Below are 6,269 nucleotides of genomic sequence, written 5' to 3' on the forward strand. Positions count from 1 at the left end.
GGATGATATACCAAAAGAGGTCGTCAGAGAGGTTGAGAATTTTGAGAATAGGCCTAAGTCTAACTTGGATGAAACTGAGGTCGTTAATCTGGGAGATACAGAGAATGTCAAAGAAACGTGCATCAGTGTTCACCTGTCACCATCAGAAAAGAAAGAGTACACGGAGTTCCTAAAGGAATATGAAGACATATTTGCCTGTTCGTATGATGATATGACCGGTCTCAGTACATCCATTATAGCTCACAAACTGCCAACAAATCCGACATGTCCATCGGTAAAGCAGAAGCTCAGGAAATTCAAACCCGACATGAGTTTGAAAATCAAAGAAGAGGTTACCAAGCAAGTCAAAGCCAAGGTTCTCAGGGTAGTAGAGTGTTCGACATGGTTAGCCAACATCGTGCCAGTGCCAAAAAAAGATGGGAAAGTTAGGGTCTATGTCGACTACCGGGATCTTAACCGGGCTAGTCCCAAAGATGACTTCCCCTTGCCGAACATACACATTCTAATTGACAATTGCGCCAAGCATGAGTTGCAGTATTTCATTGATTGTTTCGCTGGGTATCATCAGATATGGATAGATGAGGAAGATGCAGAGAAAACGGCTTTCATTACATCGTAGGGTATGTACTGTTACAAAATGATGTCATTCGGTTTGAAGAATGTTGGTTCCACCTACATGAGAGCCATGACTACTATCTTTCACGACATGATACATAAGGAGATCGAGGTATATGTAGACGACATCATCATCAAATTCAAGAAAGCCACGGATCATATGGAAGACCTAAGAAAGTTCTTCAATAGACTGAGGAGGTACAATCTGAAACTGAATCCCGCCAAGTGTGCATTCGGGGTTCCTGCTGGTAAATTATTGGGTTTCATCGTGAGTCATCGAGGAATAGAATTGGATCCATCAAAGGTCAAAGCTATCCAAGAATTGCCGCCGCCAAATAACAAGAAGGACGTGATGAGTTTCCTGGGGAGACTCAGCTATATCAGCCGGTTCATAGCTCAATCCATGGTCATTTGTGAACCTATCTTCAAAATATTGAAAAAGGACGCTGCTACCAAGTGGACTGATGATTGTCATAAGGCTTTTGACAGAATTAAGGAATACTTGTCAACGCTGCCGGTCTTGGTTCCTCTTGAGCCAGGAAGACCCCTATTGCTTTACCTTGCGGTATTAGATGGAGCATTCGGTTATGTTCTGGGACAACATAATGAAACAGGGAGAAAGGAGCAAGCCATCTACTATCTCAGTAAGAATTTCACACCGTACGAGGCCCGGTATTCCCTTTTAGAGCGCACTTGTTGTGCTCTGACTTGGGTCGCGCAGAAGTTGAGGCATTACTTCTGTGCTTACAATACTTATATCATATCCAGAATGGACCCGCTGAAGTATATCTTCCAGAAACCCATGCCCACTGGCAAGCTCGCCAAGTGGCAAATCCTGCTAAGTGAATTCGACATTGTTTACGTGACCCAGAAAGCAATCAAAGGGCAAGCCTTGGCGGATCATCTCGCTGAGAATCCCGTGGATGGAGAATATGAGCCCCTAAAAACGTATTTTCCCGATGAAGAGGTATCTTTCATAGGAGAAGATATTGCAGAATCCTATGATGGTTGGAGGTTGTTTTTCGACGGAGCTGCAAATTTCAAAGGAGTTGGCATAGGAGCAGTCCTAGTATCAGAAACCGGCCAGCACTACCCGGTATCCGCCAAGCTCAGGTTCCCTTGCACCAATAATATGGCCGAATATGAAGTCTGCATCTTGGGGCTTAAAATGGCCATTGACATGAACGTTCAGGAGTTACTAGTGATCGGGGATTCAGACTTGCTCATACATCAAGTTCGAGAAAAGTGGGAACCAAGAACTCTAAGATACTTCCCTACTTGCATCACATACAGGAGTTGAGGAAAAGGTTTACAAAAACAGAATTTCAGCACGTCCCCAGAGTCCAGAACGAGTTTGTTGATGCATTAGCTACTTTATCGTCCATGATCCAGCATCCAGATATGAATTTCATTGATCCCATCCCAGTAAAGATTTATGATCAGCCAGCTTATTGCGCCAACGTTGAGGAAGAAACGGATGGAAAACCATGGTTCCATGACATCAAGGAGTACTTGACAACAGGGGAATATCCAGAACTTGCCAACGCTACTCAGAAACGCACACTTCGTAGGTTATCCAGCAACTTCTTTCACAGTGGAGGAATTCTGTACAGGAGGACTCCCGATTTGGGTTTACTAAGGTGTGTCGAAGCAAAAGAAGCATCCGGGCTATTGGACGAAGTGTATGCAGGGACCTACAGGCCGCACATGAATGGTTTTGTCTTAGCAAGAAGATACTCCGAGTAGGGTATTTTTGAATGACTATGGAAACAGACTGTATCCGGTATGTTCGCAAATGCCATCGCTGTCAAATACATGCAGATATGATAAAGGTGCCTCCAAATGAGCTTACTGCAACAACCTCACCATGGTCATTCGCCGCTTGGGGAATGGATGTTATCAGACCTATCGAGTCTGCCGCATCAAATGGGCACAGGTTTATCTTAGTGGCAATCGATTATTTTACCAAATGGGTCAAAGCAACATCATACAAAGCGGTCACTAAGAAGGTTGTGGCAGATTTTGTCCGCGACCGCATTGTTTGTCGATTCGGAATTTCGGAATCAATCATCACTGATAATGGTTCCAATCTCAATAGCGACTTGATGAAAACAATGTGTGAAACATTCAAGATCAAACACAAGAACTCTACAGCCTACAGGCCTCAGATGAATGGAGCTGTGGAGGCAGCCAACAAGAATATCAAGAAGATACTAAGGAAGATGGTCGAAAGGCACAAACAATGGAATGAGAAATTATCATTAGCCTTATTGGGATACCGCACCATAGTCCGCACATCGATCGGAGCAACTCCCTACATGCTGGTTTATGGTACAGAGGTGGTCATCCCCGCCGAGGTAGAAATTCCCTCCTTAAGGATCATACAAGAAGCAGAGTTGGATGAAGCAGAATGGGTAAAAGGTCGCTACGAGCAGTTAGCCCTTATAGATGGGAAAAGGATGAATGCAGTTTGCCACGGTCAGTTATATCAGAACAGAATGTCCAGAGCCTTCAACAAAAGAGTTAAGCCAAGGAAGTTTACACCGGGGCAGTTGGTGTTGAAGAAAATATTCCCACATCAAGATGAAGCCAAGGGGAAGTTCTCTCTCAATTGGCAGGGTCCGTACATGGTTCATCGAGTTCTAACTAGGGGAACCTTTTTTCTTGCAGAGATGGATGGAGAAGTCTAGCCGAAGCCAATCAATTCTGATGCAGTGAAACGATATTATGTATAACCACTTATGATTCCCTTTATGATGTAATTTGAACTACGCCTGACCTGATTCCCATTTAAGAGGGGATACGTAGGCAGCCCTATGGGTTCGGTCACAATTTAATAAAAATTCCATTTTCTCCCGCTATTGGAACTGGGGCAAAATTTTGAGGAGGACCCTCAAAATTCCGAAGTTGATTTTAGTCCATGCATCGCCAGAAGCGCCAACCCAGTAAACTGGGGCAGAATTTTAAGGAGGGCCCTCAAAATTCCGGAGTGAAAGAGGTTGCAATGTCTTGAACCACATCCCAGTCGTTGGTTCATCTAAAGAAAATTATTTTCGATTATATACTTACGTTATATTTTCTAAATCATTCATAATATTATCTGAATTGTTGTTGTTTAGCGACGCTACCCCAATAACACACAACGTCAAGAGCCCGGGGAAGACAAACTAACCTTTTCCCCTTACAGAACTCACGATTTTTCTTTAGATGCAGGCACTCAACTTGCAGTATCGTTAAGTATATTTATGTACGCATACTTTTCCAAGAATGCAACTTCTCAAAATCATCACTTGCCCGCAATTGCTATCCGTACACAATCTCCCCAGCAGTCATATTGTCGTAATCGGCTATCAGCTAAGAGATCTTACTACTAATCGTCCTTTTACATTCTTGCACTGCATAAGACTACTTTTCTGCCTTTCAAGACTAAGACCTGTCTCCATCATCATCTGCATAAGGCTACTTATCTGCCTTTCAAGACTAAGCCCTGTCTCCATCTGTATTTTTGCATTGTATAAGGCTACCTTTCTGCCTTTCGAGACTAAGCTCTGTCTCCATCTGCATTTTGCATAAGGCTACTTTTCTGCCTTCCAAGGTTAATCTCTACCTCTATCTGCATATCTCTGCATTGCATAAGGCTACTATTCTGCCTTCCGAGGTTAAGCGCTACCTCCATCTGCATTTTTGCATTGCATAAGGCTACCTTTATGCCTTCCGAGGTTAAGCTTTACCTCCATCATCATCTGCATAAGGCTACTTTTTTGCCTTTCGAGACTAAGCCCTGTCTCCATCATCATCTGCATAAGGCTACTTATCTGCCTTTCGAGACTGAGCTCTGTCTCCATCTGCATTTTGCATAAGGCTACTTTTCTACCTTCCGAGCTTAAGCTCTACCTCCATCATCATCTGCATAAGGCTACTCTTCTGCCTTTCAAGACTAAGCTTTGTCTCCATTTGCATTTTGCATAAGGATACTTTTCTGCCTTCCGAGACTAAGCATTGTCTCCATCTTGCATTTCCTTGCATTGCATAAGGCTACTTATCTGTCTTTCGAGACTAAGCATTGTCTTCATCTGCATAAGGCTACTCTATCTACCTTTCGAGACTAAGCATTGTCTCCATCCTACATGGCTGAAATATCGCCTCTTTACCTTTCTCGCACGGCTACAGCATCGCCACATTCATTTAAATTCTGTACCGGCTGAAAGATTGCCACCTTTTGCATTTCATGGGCTGAAAGATCGCCAACCTATTAAAAGGCATCATAGTTCGAAGGCACCATCTACATGGCCCGAGAACATCATTTCATGGCCTGCAAATTTTTATTTACGCTCTTCATAGCCCGGGACGTCATGATCCAAGGACGTCATCCTAACCATCCAAAGATAGCATTTATGGTCCAATGGGAACTTGTATCACGTTTAAATTTATGCACGATATATGCTTGTATTGCTTAATTGCAGGTACACCGGCTGGCAATGTCCGTCTCAGCAGGAGCGATCCCGCTCCGGTTCCCACCGCCAATCGATTTTTCAGAAAAACCACTCTCAATCTAAACATCGCGTCCGTCTGTTTCAGATCTCCATCGGCATATTCCGTCAATGGTTCCTGAACTACATACGGCCTGATTCCTGTAAAACCAGGGATATGTAGGCAGCTCAGAAACCAGAGCCCAGTCAAAGTCCCTTTCAAATCGCCACTTTCGATCAAAATTGGTCATCATATCTTTACCCGACAACTCTTTCATCCTTCCCGGGTTAAGAGGGGCAGCTGTTGATACCCAATTTTTCCCTATGTATTTTTATACTCAAAATAATTTCAAAATATCATATACATAAATATATAAGTATGCCCAAGTGTTTTAGTATTTTTCCAATTTGTTTTTAAGATATTTAAATTGATTTATTGCTCATTTTAGCAGTACAAAAACCAATAATTGTTCCTCAAATTATCATTTTGGTGAATAACTTATTTTATTCTCATATTTATACCAAAATATAGCTAAGGTAATTTTTATGCATTTTTACAAATTTATTTAGTATTATTAAAGCTAAATTGCGTATAATTGTAATTTTAGTCTATCTTAAGATTTAATTACGTTTATAATTACAAAATTGAAACTAGTATTTTTAATTTAATATTTACATTATTAATTAGTTTAGTGCTCTTAATTTATTTTCAGAAATTATTTTACTATTTTTTATAAAATAAAAGGAAGAAAATGGCTATTTAAATACTAGCCCTATTTTATTTCAGTTTTAGCCTAAAATCAGCCCCAATTAACCCCAATTTCAAATTCAAATGGGCCATCCCAATTCCTAAAATAACCCGTCCCTAATCCGCTTATCCAACCCGCCCGGTTTCCCCTTTTGATCCAGGTCGTTGATCATTTTGATCAACGGTAAAAATTTCCCCTTTCCTTTTTAATTCCCAAACACCCCCAACCCTATCCCATTTCTCACCAACCGCCGCCTCTGAATCCTCTCATCTCTCAAACTCTCTCGAAGGTTCTTGAAACCCTAATCATCCTCCCATCATCCTCACCTCAAAACCCACCGGAATCCATGGCTTCTCAGGCCATGGAACCCTTATACTCACCTCCATTTGCTCTTATACACTTGGTCCTTGAAGATTTGAGGTCTGACCTCGAAATT

The sequence above is a fragment of the Nicotiana tabacum genome, chromosome 20 (assembly GCF_000715075.1).
Source record: "Nicotiana tabacum cultivar K326 chromosome 20, ASM71507v2, whole genome shotgun sequence".
NCBI classification, from domain to species: Eukaryota; Viridiplantae; Streptophyta; class Magnoliopsida; order Solanales; family Solanaceae; genus Nicotiana; species Nicotiana tabacum.